The sequence below is a fragment of the Chiloscyllium plagiosum genome, unplaced genomic scaffold, assembly GCF_037043375.1.
Source record: "Chiloscyllium plagiosum isolate Xiang-an unplaced genomic scaffold, Cpla_swu_hap1 HiC_scaffold_14, whole genome shotgun sequence".
Classification (NCBI taxonomy): domain Eukaryota; kingdom Metazoa; phylum Chordata; class Chondrichthyes; order Orectolobiformes; family Hemiscylliidae; genus Chiloscyllium; species Chiloscyllium plagiosum.
Genome location: NW_028270152.1, coordinates 52,686,098 through 52,704,548, shown reverse-complemented (window position 1 = coordinate 52,704,548; position 18,451 = coordinate 52,686,098). Strand labels below are relative to the sequence as shown.

Here is an 18,451-nt window from a genome sequence, read left to right as displayed (position 1 = left end):
GGTATTTGTTTTAAACTTTAACCAATCACTTTGATATGCTAATTATGGTGTAATTTAATTTGAGCCCTGTAATGATGATGCCGTTATTATGGACATAAATGATGCAGTTAAGCTGTGTAATCTCATTTGCATACTGTACACGCCAGTAAATTAAAGCCTTCCTAGACAGCTTCAGCTTTAATTTTCCACTTCTTTTCACACAGTGCCTTTTGAGTTGCTTTCTGATGAGCCCACTTTCTAGTAGTGGTGATGGTTGTTTGATGTGGAGAGTAGGCACACCACACTAAAGCTACAGACAATATGTAACAGATAAAGGAACTCATTATATACCAAGTGTTTATTTTGAGGATGTTTTAATAGGTGGAGGTGTCTTGTATTTAAAACATTGCCGTCGCTGGTACAAAGAGGGGTTAAGTACTTTTTGCCAAATCATTTTCATATTCTCATCCATTCCTTATTTTTTTGTAGGTATCTGTCAGGAAAACAACATATTTTATGAAGTTGTTTTGTGTCCGTGTCTTTTAGTGGGGGACTTTATTTGTTGTACCATAAAGAATATGATTTTTCTGCCAACGAATTTTCTCTGTTAGTCACTAATTGGCTACATAAATCTTGATGTTGAGAATGAGGAATGTTTCTGTGTCATAGAGTGTAATCTTCACCCTTATTTACCAATTCATTAAGATTCATTGATGCAGGATCGGTGAGAGGAAATGACAACATAAATCAGACCTCCAACATAATGACCCTAATCAGTTGGGAATAGCTAGAAATGTCATGATGAACTATGTCCTTGTATTACTGCCACTGTACATTGTCATTGGTGTGCTTTATGAGTTGGACGCATCCTCCTGACACCAGCTGTATTTAACAAAAAAGAGTTGTTAAAAACTGATTTCATTAAAGGTGGGAGCTCCAGACAGGGTACTTCTGTATTTAGCCTTGTGCCCTACAACTCCATTTCATCTGCTTAACAGATTGCAATTTAATATACGTTTAAATAGATGTAAACAGAAATCCCAACCAGTGACGATGTTGGTTCAAGGATTGCCATCTAAATAGCATAATAAGGGATCAGCAGAGTCCCTGCAAAACATCATTAAGACATTGCCACGTTCCTTTGTAAGTCAGCAATCAGCAAGTGAACATCCCAAACCCAGGAACAATGGATTCCAGGTATAGATGTGTATTTGTTATGAACTGTTTTGTGCATTCAATTCTTGAAGAAATGATTTACAGATTTTCTGTCTAAGTGCAATGATGTTACACCAGAAGATGATTGTTGTTTGCGTGTCTTGGGTAAAAAAAAACTGATAATGTTTTGAAAGTGTTAACATGTTTTTCAGTGCTCATCAAAAAAAAACTTTTAAAAGAAATTGAGACTTTTTTTTCTGAAATATGAGATAGCTGTGCAAGATTTGATATGAATCTAACAATGTTACTGTTCCAGCAGAACAAGATAAGTTTTCCTAATCTTGACAGGTTTGGATGTAATCCTGGTTTTCATTTGACAGGCTAGACTCTGAGATTTATAACATATTAATCAACTAGCTGGAAATAACATACAAACATTTTGCCATAGAATATCCCATGCTGTATGCGCCAATAAATATCTGTTCCATGATGAAAGCATGTTTTTAACATTTATTGAGAACTTGTAGAGAAGGAGACTTCATCTAAATCAATTATTTTAGATATATTTTCACGAACTAGGTTTTGTGTATGTAGGTATGTTTCCATGTGGTAGCTTTGTCTGTTCTGTCCTGTAATAACAAATAAAATAAGGTTGGTTTGGTTTGCTAGTTACAGAAGATAGGAATAGAATATATATCCACTGTACTGAAACCTCCACTGTTGAGGAGAAATAGCCTTTATACTAAGTAGCTTCTGATTGCAGCGTACATGTATAATTTTTTAAATATAATTTGGCTTGAGCATGTTCCCACTGGGTTCTATTTTTGCACTTCCAGGCTTGCACACTGCCAGCTCGCAAATTTCTTCTCATTCTCAGGCTGACTAGGTATATACTGCCATCAGTGTTTCTTTTAATTTTCTTTCCAGCTGTGCAGGTCTCTGAGATTCCTGCGCAAAGACGACTTCCAGAACCAGAAGTCAAAGCTGCAGTTGGTGTGTTGCTGCTGATCGCCTAGCTCAGAACTTTGGAGCTACGCAGCTTAAGGGAATGCTGACTGTCACCTGCAAGTTCCACTGTCAGCCACACATCAACCTGACCTGGAACTATCTCAGTATTCATTTACTGTCACTGATTCGAAATCCTGAAACTGTGTTCTTACCAGGAATATGTGTACTTACCCTGTGGACTGTAATGGTTCAAAAAGGCAACTTATCACCAGCTGAGGCACGTAGTGAAGGTTTTTGTCTTGTGATGGTGCAATGGAATTTGCAAATGGACGGAATATGTTGCAATCATGAGTCTTTGATTTTGAATTACGCATGAGCTTTTTTTTGGGGGGAGTTATGGTGGTGGGGGTGTGCGGCTGTAGTTCACTGTTGCTTTCTCCGTCGCAGCGTCTCCATTGACTTGCCAGCCAATCGTCATACTTTTCTACTGTACTTTGTAACATTTGGAGTTTGGTTTGTTCAGGAGTGCAAGATGGAAAACTTCATCAGCAAGTCTGCCTTTTCAGCAATACATGTTTTAAATTGTCTTTACTAACTGGATCACAAAGGACCAAATAATTAATTTTTAAAAATCACATATGTGACTATATAGGCTGAACAACTGATTTTGTAATCAAGCTTGATTTCCAGTTCCAATTTCCACGTAGTTTTAAATTGGCAATTTCTCTATTTGTTGAGCCAATTTGCCAATAGTAGGTTTACAGTTTTAATTGCCATTTCTGGTGTGCAAACATCACCAGTTTTGAGATTCTCTGAAAACATGGCATGAACAAGCACTGTTGTTTATCTGATGCCGTAGTGGTGATCATTGCTCATCTCACTGAGTTGCTGCTTGTATCATGTGTGCACTGATATGTTTTGATGCCAACTCTGTGAATATAAGTTATTTGACAGTTTTGGTGAGCCAAATGTCAAGCTATCCAATTGGTAGCACTCTTGTCTCTGACTCGAAATGCTGTGAGTTCAAGTCTTACTATGGGTCTTGAACAAAAAAATCAAGATGACACTCCAGTACAAGACTGAGGGATGCTGCAGGTGTCACTGATTTGTCAAGTTTCCTGCAACACCACCATATTATCCAATACCTTTTCTCCAAAAATCACACAAAGTGCATTCTAAAAGAACTTCAATTTACTTTTTATTTTCAGGTACTATTTTGTTTTTAATCCCTTTGTTAAATTTTATGCTTAAAGGCCTCAGCTTCTCCCAAAGATGTGCCTTGATATTTTTACCCATAACTGTAAGCGTCAGATGGCTATACATTGACTACTTGAGTAGACGCAGTATGGCCAACATCATTACAAATAACCAGTTGAAGAGATGAATTTTTTTGGTTTTGGTCACTTTGTCTAATTATTTTTTCAAAATTATTTGAGGTAAAATTGGAGGATAAAATTAAAATAGCTTTTAGTCAATTCAGTTTATGAAATGCTTTTAAAAAAAAAAATGGGTGAGAGTGTATGCATGAGAGACAGAGAAATTAATTCCACAGCCTTTATGGTTTTGCCTTGAGTACAATGATCAACAGTAAATATACTAAACAGAGAAGGGGAGAAAGAGAATTAAGGACTTTCCTCTTGTTCATTTGCATTAATTATTCAAAAGAAGAAGTTGAATTTTGAAGGTGGGGTATCCATCTTATTCCTTCTGTCATCACATGAACTTGGAAAATGTAAAACTTGTCTTTTTGATAGTGTCTGCTTCTTAGGTCATATCTATATCTGAAAAATAGGCAGGCCAGTCTAGTTTAAGTAGCTGTCCACGGGCAACATGGCTTTGCGTGTTTTGAGTCTGTCCTGTGATATTGATCTTTTTTTTGTTGTTGCTGCTTTTATCTAGATCTAATACAGGGAGAGAGCCTTCAGCATTTTTTGTCTGTTCTGAGGTTTGATCTTCATTTCACAGAGTTTAATCTTTCTTCCTTCCTCTCCTTGTACTCTTCACATTTTTTAAGTAATTATGTAATATCTTTGTAGACTGCAGAGTTGAAAAAGCATATTTCTAATTATAGCAAAGTGTTCCACATTTTGATAAGCTCCAATGAAAAAAAAACGGTTCTAATTTTCACTTTATGCATCTTGTAGTTTTTTTGGCAAGAAGCCTCTTCGATCATCTCCATTGTTATGTTAATCAATAAACCATAGCTGTTCATTTTATGTCTCTGAATAGGGGTTTCCCCTTATTATCATGGTTTCAAAACATACAACTCTTTTTGGTGTTGACTTTCTTTATAACTCTAACTCTACCTCTCATTATGGTACATCTATTGTGGACTACTCTATTCCTTATACAGGGGAGAAGTCTAATTCTATATTCCAGGTGTAGTCCAGCTAATATTAATACGGAGCCATTGTACATCATTCCATTTTATATTCAATCCTCTTGATATAAAATGCTGAATCTTATTTACCTTTTTAATTGACCGACCCTAAACTTCAATGATTCATGACATTGACTTAAATATATTGCTTCCATTGTAGAAGAATACTTCAGGTGAATGAACCACTTTGAATGTGTGGCTACTGATGTTGAGAGGTGTACCTTAGATCGCCTAGTGTGATTTCACATTCTGGGATTGAATTACGTTCAAACTTGATGAAACAAATTAGATGTAACACATGCACAAAGAAGAAAGTAGTCAATGCAAATATGTATGAACACCAGAGGAATCAATTTAAAACTCATTTTTCGATGGTCTGTTCTCTGATCCCAGGCTGAAGGGGTATGTATAGCATGGAAACAAATCCTTTGGTCCAATCCGCCTATGCCAACCAGATATCCCAACCCAATCTAGTCCCACCTGCCAGCACCCGGCCCATATCCCTCCAAACCCTTCCTATTCATATACCCATCCAAATGCCTCTTAAATGTTGCAATTGTACCAGCCTCCACCACATCCTCTGGCAGCTCATTCCATACATGCACCACCACCTGTTTGAAAAAGTTGCCCCATTGGTCTCTTTTATATCTTTCCCCTTTCACCCTAAACCTATACCCTCTTGTTCTGGACTCCACGACCCCAGGGAAAAGACTTTGCCTATTTACCGTATACATACCCCTCATAATTTTGTAAACCTCTATAAGATCACCCCTCAGCCTCCGATGCTCCAGGGAAAACAGCCCCAGCCTGTTCAGCCTCTCCCTGTAGCTCAAATCCTCCAATCCTGGCAACAGCCTTGTAAATCGTTTCTGAACACTTTCAAGTTTCACAACACCTTTCCAATAGGAAGGAGATCAGAATTGCACGCAATATTCCAACAGTGGCCTAACCAGTGTCCTGTACAGCCGCAACATGACCTCCTAACCCCTGTACTCAATACTCTGACCAATAAAGGAAAGCATACCAAATGCCTTCTTCACTATCCTATCTACCTGCGATTCCACTTTCAAGGAGCTATGAACCTGCACTCCAAGGTCACTTTGTTCAGCAACACTCCCTAGGACCTTACCATTGAGTGTGTACGACCAGCTAAGATTTGCTTTCCCAAAATGCAGCACCTCACATTTATCTGAATTAAACTCCATCTGCCACTTCTCAGCCCATTGGTCCATCTGGTCCAGATCCTATTAGGTAACCCTCTTCACTGTACACTACAACTCCAATTTTGGTGTCATCTGCAAACTTACTAACTGTACCTCTTATGCTCGCATCCAAATCATTTATGTAAATGACAAAAAGTAGAGGACCCAGCAACGATCCTTGTGGCAATAGTGTTTTATATATGAAAGACAGGCTCCCTTGCTGTTGCATTCAATGTCTGTATTACATTAGATTCCCGACAGTATGCAAACAGGCCCTTCGGCCCAACAAATCCATACCGACCCTCCGAAGAGCAACCCAGCCAGACCCATTCCCCAACCCCACATTTACCCCTGACACTATGGGCAATTTAGCATGGCCAATTTACCTGACTTGCACACCTTTGGATTGTGGGAGGAAACTGGAGCACCCGGAGGAAACCCACACAGACACAGGGAGAATGTGCAAACTCCACACACATAGTTGCCCAAGGTGGGAATCGAACCTGGGTCCCTGGTGTTGTGAGGCAGTAGTGCTAACCACTGAGCCACCATGCCACCCTAACTCTGCTTTTCTCTTGAAGGTGTTGTTAGACCTGCTGAGTTTCTCCAGCACTTCCTGTTTTTGTTTCGGATTTCTAGCATCTGAAGTTCTTTGTTTTATCATTAACTAGGATGACTGGTGGCTCAGTGGCATAGGGGATGGAACTGAGCCATTTGAGAGCTTGACTCAGATCGCCAACAACTATGTTATTCATATGGATAACATCTTCCTGGGGTCAGAATTAAATAAGAGCCGGTAAATCCCTTATTTGTACCCATCAAATTTGAAAAAGTATGATATAGATCCAGGGCCATATGTTTGTAGAATAATCATTATTGTTTTTTTTTGCCGATGAAAGTTTTTTAGTAAGAAAGATAATGTCAAAACAAGTGAGTTAGGATGACCAAGGGCATTAGCATTTTAATGTAAAAGCAATAACTACTGTGGATGCTGTAAATCTGAAAGAAAACAGATAATGTTGTAAATAGCAACAGGTCAAGTCACATCTGTTGAGAGAGAAAGAGTCAATGCTTTGGGTTAATAGTCTCTTGGTAGAGAAAGTTTGACATGCAACATGTTTTAAGCAAGTGAAAATGGAGGGGAAAAATCCAAAGAACAAAAAGGGTCTCAGAAATCAGCGAGGATTCAGTACCAAAGGAATTGAGGTGCAAAAGTAAAGGAGATGGTATTGGGACAAGCTAATAAATAAAATGTGGGACTAGAGATGGTGCTGATACAAATCACAAAGTAAACACTGACAGCTGCAATTTGAGAAAATGAGAACACTATTTACACTGAAATTGTTGCGCCCAGTGCTGAGTCCGGGAAGCTATCAGGTGCCAAATTAGTAGCTTCTGTTTCTAAACATTTTGTTTCCCTTTACTGGAACAGTGGAAGAGGCAATGGACAGAGAGGTCAGACTAGTCATTGGAAGCCTGTGGTCATGACTGTAGATTGAACAAAGGTATTCTGCAAAGTAAATGCCCAATTAAATTTTGTCTTCCCAGTGTAGCTGAGACTACATTGAGAGCAAGGGAAAACAGAATATTAAATTGATTTACTTCTTTATCTAGTGTTTTACCCGAAGTAATATTTGGTGCTCTGGATAGTGGAGAGGGAGGAGATAAAGGGCAGGTCTTTCAGCTCCTGCATTTGCAGGTGTTAAGGTTGAGTTTACTGGGCTCAGGTTGGGCTGGGGTGCAGAGGAATTGATGAGTATATCAAGGTATTATGAAGGGAACAGCACCTTTGAAATACTAGAAGGGAAGACGTATTCAGTATTGGAATAGTAGAGACCGGTTGGATGGAAGATGATGGCAAGGGAAACCTACTGTAATTCTGGGAGAGTTTGAATGGGTAAGAACAGGATTGGTGAAAGTTGAACAGACATGGGTTGGGCCTGAGAACCACAGTGGGGGGAACTCCTTTGTTGAGGCAAAAAGGAGCATTGGCGTGTAGTGAAAATGAGATCACCATAACAAATGAATCAGTCAGTGAAACTGTGATAATAGAATAGGTCCCTCACAGGAAGCTGGTGGGAGAATTTGACATCGGAAGAGTGGGAGGTAGACCATGCAAAAGTGAGAGAAAGGTGGAAACTGATGGATGTCTACAGTTCAGGATGAGAACAGAAAATGGCACCAGCTATTGATGACCCATGAAGGATTCCTTAAAGAGGGAGAGAATAAACTATGAGAGAAAACTACCAAGTAATATAAAAATAGACAGTGGAGCTTTTTCAAATAAACAAAAAGGAAGAGAGAGGCTAAATGAATATAGGTCTCTTAGAAAATGAGATTAGGAAATAGTGGTGCGAGCCAGGAAACGGAAGAGGATTGAATAATACTTAATGCCAATCTTCACAATACCGGACACAAATACGTTCCAAAAATGCTAAAGAGATAGTTAGAAATGGTAATATAATCAAGCAAAGCCAGCATGGCTTCATGAATAGGAAATCAAACCTGAAGTGTTTATGAAAATTCTTTGAGGTAACAAACAGGATAATAAAAGGGAATGTTAGATGTAATTAATGTAATACATTTAGATTTCCCAAAGCTTATTGGGCTGTTTAATAAGATGGTTTTGGGGTCAGTACATTAGTGTGGATAGAGGAATAGCTAACTAACAAAGACAGATTTGGGATAAAGGTGCCATTTTCAGGATGGCAAGTTGTAACTAGTGAAGTCTCACAACTAGTTACAATATATATTAATGACTAATGAGTTATGCAAGACTCTGCATTTGCATGATGTGTACAGCTCCAACAGTAATTAAGAAGCTTGATGTAATCTGGGAGAAAACAACCCGCTTGATTGGGATCCTGACCATCACCTTAAACGTTAACTTCCTTCAACACTGATGCACAATGGTGGCAGTGTGTGTTATCTACAATGTGTAATGCCCCAATTTGCCAATCCTTTGACTGAACCGGTCCATTCCTATGGCCTCCATCATGTCAAAGACCAAGGGTACCAAATGCATGTGAACACCAACTACTACCATCCTGACTTGCAACTGCATAGGTCTCCAAACGCAGCAAGGAAGGATGCCCTGAGGCATGGTATATTGGTGAGAGCATGCAGATACTATGACAACAGATGAATGGATACAGCGCAACAATCACAAGGCAGGAATGTTCCCTTCCAGTTGGGGAACACATCAGTGGTCAAGAACAGCTTCTGATCTTCGAGGTAAGCATCCTCCAAGGCACCCTTTGAGATATATAACAATGCAGAATCGGTGAGCAGAAACTGATAACCAAGTTCTGTACTGATGAAGGCGGCCTCAACTGTGATCTTGGATTCAGCTTGTTGACACTTCACCCATATCATTTGTACGATCTTTTGATCTCTCTGTCTATAAATTCTGTGCCCGTGTGCTTCTCTTCACTTTACCTGACGAAGGAGCAGCACTCTGAAAGCTTTGTCTTCAAATAAACCTGTTAGACTCTAAACTGTGTCATATAACTTCTGATCTCGTCCACCGCAGTCGAACACCGACACCTCCACAGCATCACAACTACATTACCAGACCTTCATTCTTGTTGTAATTGCACAATGTGTGGTATACCCTACTCCCCCCTTCCTGGTCCTCCCTATTCATGCTCTCTAATGTTTTAAGAAGGCAGCTCATTGCATCTTCTCAAGGAAAATTGTCATGGGGAATAAATGCCAGCTTAGCCAGTGGCATCCATATCGCACAATCATTAAAAAAAGGTGTTAGATGTGTCATAGATGTGGTTGGGAAGAGACTGGACAAAGAGAAAAAAGGTCAGGCAAAGAAGAAATGAGTTCTGTGGGGCAGGATAGGTTATATGTTTCCTTTCAGATGCCTGTGTATATGGCCATACTACAATTGTAAAGAACTACGCAAGAAATAAAACAGGCTCCACACCCCAAATAAAAATTAAAGGGAACATTGCTCCAGGTGGAGCAGGAACAGCAAAGATCATCTTGGCTTAAATAGCCAACAGCTGTTTTATTTAACTCTGCTGCCTGGAGTTAGAGATTATCTAGAAATAAAAACCCGCCTTTTGCAACCAGTCATTTTTACATCATGAGTTGACCTGTGGCCATGTGCCAGAAGAATAATTAGGTCTGTTTTTGGCATTAGAAGTTGTTCCCAATCTGTCATCTCTGCCCTCGGGTGGCTAAAGTAGAGTATTTGAAGGCCAGGATCTCAAACCCGAAACTAAGGCTATTATTTATTGGGCAGTAGTGATTTTCATGCACCTGAGTGCTTCAGGAGACTTTGATAGCTTACAGTAGGCACCTCAGAATGTATTTGTCTTATCAGTGCTCTCAGAGCTTGGTGAACCAAACTGGAAGCAAGTCAGCCTTGATCCCAAGACTGCCTAAGGGAAAGGTCACTGAAAAAAAGAGATAATGCAAACTATGATTCAGCCCACAAAAGAGACTGAGTTTTGCTTTGTTATAATAATACTCAAGTTGTCCTGATATTTTGATAGCCAGATAGTCATTGGAGCAGCACAGTCTTAAGTGCATGCTGGAACCCTGTGAAATCCAAGATGCAACATACTGCATAAAATTATGAAAACTGAAGATTCAAGGCACAATTCCACTGTGTCTATCTGGAATCCTCTGTGCTAAGGTCACCACCCACTTCCCTACCCCTTACACCTTTGGGTAGGCCTCATCTTCTGCCTTGGGACCCTCCAACCACACAGGATCAAACGTCGATTTCACCAGTTTCCTCATCTCCCTTCCCCCCACCTCATCCCAGATCCAACCCTCCAACTTGACACCACCCTCTTAAACTGTCTTACCTGTCCATCTTCCTTCCTGTCTATCCATTCCATCTTCCCCTCTGACCTATCACCATTACCCCGCAACTGCATCTACCAATGACCTTCCCAGCCATCTTCCCCCAGGCCTCATATTTAACTCTCAGACACCCCCGACATTCCTGATGAAGGGCTAATGCCCAAAACGTTGATTCTCTTGCTCCTTGGATGCTGCTTGACCTGCTGTGTTTTTTTAGCGCCACACTTTTCAACCCTTAAGACTCCTGAGTACAGCACCACCAACCCCCCCCCCCCCACCCAAAAAAACCCTGCTGCACCCACTCCCTTGTACCACCAACCCCCTTTTGGCTGCCTCATTTGGCCTTTTGTTCTTTTGTAATAAATAGGTATCTTGATGATGGCTCTGGCAATAGCAGGAGTTCATTTCCAGTGCACCAACGCAGGATTGCACAACACTCCTTCCTATAATGACAATGCCATTTCAATTCAGGCGAACATTGCTCTTTCAGTTAGACCTCTGCCTTTCTCTGAATTTGCTTCCATGTGCCAAAAATCAGAAATCCCTTCTGTACCATTTCCTAAGCTTCACTGATGGCTTGAATCTATTTGCCCACAAATGGCTCAGCACAAAAGTTTCAGAAAAGGAGGGAAATGGGAAGAAAATAGTAGAAATTATCTGCACAAAAATTGATAAAGTTAACAGCAAGCTTCTGAAGTCATACAGGTTGCCTGTGGATGGAGCAGGTATCAACTGCTAAATAGTGTTTGCTAAAGCTAAATATTCCATCGGAATAGCTTGTTGTAGGTTCTGTCTCACAGTTAGTAATCAATATACATTTAAGAGACATACTCATGATATCATCACTGTACCATGGCATGTGACCTGGTGGTATAAAGATGTCAGTCTCCATCTTACAGGGGTCACTTGCTACAGGAAGAGCTGAGGGAAATGTGCACCAGTATATGCAAATTGCACCATTCTAATACAGCATGGTTGTGATCTATGTAGATACCAGGATCTGTGAGAAATGGCAGTGGAATCTTTTGGTACCATGTTACCCATGTCGAATTCCAACATTTCAGGCGCTAACATAATTATTGCTTTATTGGATAAAGATACCCTTCTGAAGGTAAAAAAGTACATCACTGCATCTTCAGCAGATTGTGAAGCTAGCTTAAATCAATAGCTCCTTTTCTTGCTTACCACCCTGTATAAATTTCTGAAAAGCAGTTTCGTAAAAAACTTTTTGTTTTAACAATACAGCGCAGAACATCGACCCTTGATGTTGTGCTGATTTGTGAACTATTCTCAGCTTGTCTACCTACACTATCCCATCATCATCCATGTGCATACCATAGGATTGTTTAAATCTCTCTAATTTTCACCATCACCCTCAGTATGTTGACAAATTCCTTCTTACCTTACATGATTCTGATAAGATCATAAAACTGATGTCTGAGATTTGCAAAATCATGGTCATTAATTATAAAGTTGAAGCTATTTAAATGACAAAATGCTACAGTTAGTGTTTGGAACTCTGTGATGGCATTGAGGAAAAGATCCATCTTTAAGTTATACAGATTAACATTCATTCCACAATCTATGCTAAGTAAACTGGTCTGAATCGGGTTATAATTGGCTCATTGTCCACGGATTAACTATTGGCCAGTGAGCTTTTCCAGTGATATGTATTTGTGCATATTTAAGACATAGATAAACCTTGCTGGGTTTTCTAATATAATCCAATAGCCGTGTATGTGAGAGTGATCCATACTACTCGAACTGAGCGCAGTAGGAGAACAGCTAGAATGAGGGAGAGAAATTTTTAAAATGTGTCCTGTCCAGCTTCCATCTATTTTGAAGATTTTACCGTTTTTACAGCTTTTACAATAGCCAATATGAAGAGTATGTGACTTGTGTGCCACTTCAATTATTGGATGGAATCCAAGGGTGAAGAGTAGAGGTCAATTGTTTGAGTACTGTACAGTTTTCACGAAATTGATCTACATTGGTCTTGCAAATAACCTTGCTTTTTTTTCAGTGTAGCATCCTTATTTCCTCTCAGTATGTCAGAAAAAATAATTACAGGACAGAAGGGGGGATGGAGTTGAAATCATGTAACATCCCTGTGGTAAGTGAAATGTCCTGGCTATTCCAATTAGGCAGATACAATAGACAGCAAGGCAGTGGAATCTGTGTAAGACCACGTCCATTAGTAGGATAGCAAAGGTCACCAAACATTTCTATAGGTGTTTTTTGCATCTAATTTAAATTTTAAGTTCAGGAAAATGGGTGGTGTATTATGTTAGCACATATTACCGTAACCTCTGAGTTCAAATCACAGCCAGACTGACTGAGTAAAAGTTTCTTTTATCTATTAGCTATAAGGCCCCAAGTGAAATGAATTTTGACAGCTTCAATCTCGTGGGCCTGTATCATGGAACTGCCCAGAATTCAGCACTAGTTTTGCAACTCCTTTTACAATTTGCTGCAAGTTTGACTTGTGGTGATCTTTTTATTTTACTGGAAGGCTCTGCTGTGGACCATTTGTGCAGAGTTCTGCTTTCGCATTGTCGCTTCCTTCCAATACTACTTGTGCCACACTTGATCCAGCTAAAATTAGTAACCTATTAAATTCACTTCTTGCCTTTTGTTTAAGGAAGGAGAATTAAACTCTTTGGGACCTAGCATTTCTAGTTTGTGTGTACTATGAACCAGATTCAAAACACAATTTCTGTTAATCTGTCTATAAAATGTGTGTAAGATTCCTTAAGATTTGTTCCCAGGATATGATGCCACTGATACAGTTGAATATCTCTCATTGTCCTTGAAACTGTAATGGGTGAGACAGAGTGACAGTGAGGTAGCAGAGAGAAGATAGTGGGGCTCAGCCTTGTGGAATGTTCATTCACCTTCTTGCATCGTCTTCCTCCAGATCTTGGCATTGCATTGACCGAGATGGTTATTTCACACCAGACTGGTAGCGTCTGAAGTGATGTGCAGCGAAGGTTTAGATACAGCACCTGCAGTGTCAATATCATAAAGCCCTGGGACTTGGCCTTCCCACTGCTGCTAAGTGTGAAATTGCATGAGAGAGGCATCATGAAGAGTTTAGCAGCATGACGTGAGGGATGAAGATACTGAAGATGATTGGGCCTGAGATACGAATATGAAGAACTCCAGCAATGATGTCCTGCAAGTAAAATGGATGATCTCTAACAACCACCTTCTTGCGTGCAGTGTGTAACTCCAGCCAGTAGAGAGTTACCTGCCAATTCCATTTGAATTCAGTTTTATTAGGGCTTCTTGATACAACAAATGCACACTTGATGTCTTGGGAAGTCACTGTCATTCACCATGAGAGCACTTGAATTTTGCTGTCTTGAGGTTTAGGGCTAAGTGATCCTGGCAGAACTCAGAAGCCTCACATTAGTCACTCAGTGTCAGATAACAGCAATGTTGATGATACCTCTTATCACTTGTCTAATGCTTTGAGCATTTGAGAATAGACTGCAGGAGAAGCTGTAGCTTTCTGGACCATGCACTCACTACCAGTGGCAATCAAAGTGCTGGCTACTCTAGGGGTCATTTTGGTCTCCAATGGGGGACAGAACATACATTAGTAGTTGGCAGCATGCATCTGCAGAATAGATGAGATAATTTTCTTTTAGCTAAGACACTTAAGATCCTCATAAACAGGACAGAGCAGTGAGATTTGCAGTAGTTATTTAGTTTCCAAAAGCCCAGCCTCTTACTTTAAGCACAAGGGATTGAAGGTGGTTTCACAGGAGCCAAAACTTTCATGATTTTGAAAGAGCACCAGTCATTGAATCTGCAGCTGTCATGTGACCTTTGTCTACAAATTCTGCTATTTGTGATATTCGGGATGATCTATTCATTTAGCATTAGTCCATGATTTTGATCAGTATGTCGATAGCTCATCATTAAGAGACAAAGTATATATGTCATCATCTTGACTGATAAATTCTGTATGTTACCCTTGAATGCAGTGGAAAAGTCATGATCTGAGAACTTTGGAGTCTCCAGAACGGTGATGGATCAAGTTTTAGTATGCTGAAACAGCAAATTCAGGGATCTAGAGAAATTTCTGACTTTTATGGTGAAAAAGACATGCTTTTGTTCCTACACTGTCCTCCAGTTGTATCTTTGCTATCACATCATTGAACCATGAAACTCTTCAAATTCTGTAAGCAAATGGGGAAATGATACAACTTTTCCTTCTTGGGGTCCTGAAATACAAAAATAAATCAGCAGAACTTTTTTTTCTCAGGGTGATTTGACACATTTCTTTAATTACTGCAAATCTCAGACCTATCCTGCAGTTGGGCTGGTTATGCCATTAGCAATCGCAGTGTTTGGGCAATCTGTCAATATCAGCGAGCTTTCTGAAAGCATGAGTAAGCGGCCAGAAGAATTGCTTCAGCTACTGAGCACTCGAATATATTGGGGGAGTGTAACTTAGTTAGTCTAGCCATTACTTTTTAATGGTTAAAATGGCTTGTCTTTATCTCGTGTCTTTCATAACCTGAGGACAGCCCAAAGCACTTTACAGCTAATTAAATACTTCTGCAGCGTAATTATGGTTATAATGTAAGAAACATGGAACCAATTTGCACATAGCAAGGTTCGACAAACAGCAGAGAGATAGTGATGAGATATCCTGTCTTACTGATGTTGGTTGAAGGATAAATATTGGCTAGAATGCTGGTAAAACTTTTGTTTTTTTAATAACATGCTAAAGGATCCTATATTTCCAACTGACTCTTGTTTCTGATCATTCGATCAGAAAGTCAGCACTGTTGATGTTGCAGGACCCCCTCAATACTAAGTTAGTGTGTTGGCCTAGATCTTGAGCTCAAATATTCAGCTTGTGACTTGATTCCATACCTTTAGACTGAGCAGTGAGTGTGTGGATAATTCTGAGTCTCTCTGAGCCCTGAGCTACATCCATTCATCTGTACTTAATTCAAAAGAAATGAGTTTGGGTAATTTGTAATGGCTCGAGAAGGTAGATTTCAGAATGAAATGCTGCTTTTGTTGTCAGTGAAATGAGAAAGGTCACAAGCAATGTACTTTTGAGCTCAGAATAATCCTGTGTTTGTGGAACAGTATCAGGGCAGTTTGCCCTAAATCTAACTCATGTTTACTTGATCTGGGATTACTTCATGTATTTACCAGTTGTCAACAGGCTCAATATGTTTATTCCTCTCTACTGACATCCTTCACTTTGATAACTAAATGAAATTCATGTCTTTGGATATGCTAGAACAAGCTAGCATATATTAAATAGTTAAAACAGTTGTGACTACAAGCCTGTAAGGTAATGTAAATAAAATAATTAGACTTTTGTGTGAAAAATGAGCAAGCATTGAGACTGCCGTACAGATTCTCTTTGATCTTAGAGTCATAGAGATGTACAGCATGGAAATAGACCCTTCGGTCCAACTCGTCCATGCCAACCAGATATCCCAACCCAATGTAGTTCCGCCTGCCAGCATATGGCCCATATCCCTCCAAACCCTTCCTATTCATATACCCATCCAGATGGCTTTTAAATGTTGCAATTTTACTAGCCTCCACCACTTCCTGTGGCAGCTCATTCCATACACATACCACCCTCTAAGTGAAAGTCTCTTTTATATCTTTCCCCTCTGACCCTAAAACTATGCCCTCTAGTTCTGGACTCCCCACCCCAGAGAAAAGACTTTGTCTATTTACCCTTCCCATACCTCTCATGATTTTGTAAACCTCTATAAGGTCACCCCTCAGCCTCCGAAGCTCCAGGGTAAACAGCCCCAGCTTATTCAACCTCTTTGCATAGCTTAAATCCTCCAACCCACGGCAACATCCTTGTAAATCTTTTCTGAACCCTTTCAAGTTTCACAACATCTTTCCGATAGGAAGGAGACCAGAATTGCATGCAATATTACAACAGCAACCGAACCAATGACCTGTACAGCTGCAACATGACCTCCCAACTCCTGTACTCACAGTTTAGTTTGGCTGAGTTTTACCAAATATTTTTCTCCTTTAATATGTAGTGGGAGGAAACAGAAAATAAAAGCTTCTGAGGTCATGGTGTGTCATAGGCAAAATAGAGTCTCATGTCCATAAATATATTGCCATTTTAAATCTCCTGTCTGATTGACTGTCATGTTAACTGCAGCTCTAGGGATGGAGCAACAGAGGCTCCTTATCCTTCAAAGCATACCGTGTTAGAACCCTTTCTGAGAGAGTGCCACTTTGTTTCCTATTGCCCAGTGTGGCCTAATATCTTGCCTTTTTCCTATGTGGGAGCACCACATGTTGGAAATCCTTCAAACAGGTGAGATTGTTAACTTTTATAAAGCAACAGCAAAAGCAAAGGTAGAACAAATATTATATATTTTTGTGAATAAACCGGGGCTGCAGCTTTTCAAGCAACAACAAATTTACAGTCAAATGATCGCTTCACCCAAGCCACCCAAGTGTCAATTAAATCCATTGTTTTGCCCAATGCTGCATTGCTATATCATGGTAAAGGTGATATTCTTCCTGGTCCTTGTCTTCCTTCTTGAAGATTGATGCTGAGGCCCAGGGCCCAGCATCAATCATAACCCTTCTCTGCCTGCTCCAATTGTGTAGGGCACAGAAATAAAATATTGTATTACTCCCTCTGGCCTATACACCTTGAGACTGATTCAAGCCATAGAACCTCATTCCAAGAGCCCTATCATCTGCTCCATGATGGCCCTAGTGACAGGATAGACTGTTTTGTATCTACAGTCACCCTCAGTGAGGATGTGCAGTGGAATTTCAAAGTGTAGCCCTTGTCTACCTGCAGCCAATCTTGGAAGTTATCCTGCTCTTGAAATGATGAAGGAGCACAGAAGTTCTCAGTGATATAGGCATTGTGCTAGCTTCCGGGTGCCTCGTGCAGACTTCGAAGATGTGGCATTGATGACATGACTTGTATGTTGATGGAATAGAACTTTTTTCTCGTGATGGAGTCAGCTTCTTTATGATATGGCACTCGCAATACAACGCCTGTACAGTCTATAATGCCCTGCACCTGCAGGAAGTCAGCTGTCTTGGCAAAGGCCTCTGCCCGGGGTACAGCACTAACCTAAATGTGGGGAAATGCGATGAAGAGATCAAATCTAGCATGAATTGTTTTGGTAACAGCCTTAGTGCATTTGGGTTTCAGATTGTGAGAGCCCACCCAGTTCTGAGTGGATACTTAGGAGGAGCCAAAAACAGCTGTCAACTGGACAGCCACTAGGATAGGGATGGCTCCCCACCTTTTCAAGTCACAGGTCATGCTGCAGCATTATCCTGTAATGGTGTTCTGAGACATTCACACAGTCTGTCACAGAAACGTGCCTTGCATATCTGCAGGAAATGGCATTCAGAGCGATTGACTCTGGGTCTCCTATAATTCCTCTGCATTCTGAGGGGACCACCAGCTGTGTCTTGTTCATGTGGAAGCTATTTGGCAGCCATTGGTGGGTGCTACTGGTCCCGGGATTCCTGGAGGATTTGTTCCCCCTCATTTACCCTGCGCCTATGTTGCCCATGGCCTAGTGATGATGAGCCCTATTGTGGTTGGATCTATTGGGAACAATGCCAATGAACCTGTATGGTGACTATGACAAACAGAACAGGACCTTAGTAATGTGAGCAGTTCCATTTGCTTCACTCACAAATAGCAGTTTACCATAGTCCTCTATGCAGTGGGACATGGATGATTCCAACAAGCAGGGCCATATCTGGCCATGAACCTTTGACATGAGAGGTCTTACTCTGATATATGCTGCACAAGTTATGTCACACAAATAGAGTAGGAAATTGTGCATCTGGCAGGATTACTGAGACTGTGTCCCCGTTCCACCCCCTGCATCACCCGAGAAAGTCAGCGTTGATATAAGTGCATGTTGGAAAATACTTAAAATTCGAGGAGACGTGAAATCTGCTCCAT

At 40.4% G+C, this 18,451-nt stretch overlaps 1 protein-coding gene across 9 annotated transcripts in view; it reads left to right on the top strand.

Annotated features, from left to right (window-relative positions):
- foxp1b (forkhead box P1b) overlaps positions 1-18,451 on the top strand; it is a 476,491-nt gene that overhangs the window by 177,153 nt on the left and 280,887 nt on the right. The window contains exon 1 of one of the 9 annotated variants that reach the window (XM_087994449.1): positions 1,154-1,176. The exons of the other annotated variants lie outside the window; for them this stretch is intronic. The gene's annotated coding sequence lies outside the window, so the exon portion shown is untranslated. Of the gene's footprint in view, positions 1-1,153; positions 1,177-18,451 lie in introns of those variants that run through there. 9 annotated transcript variants of the gene reach the window in all.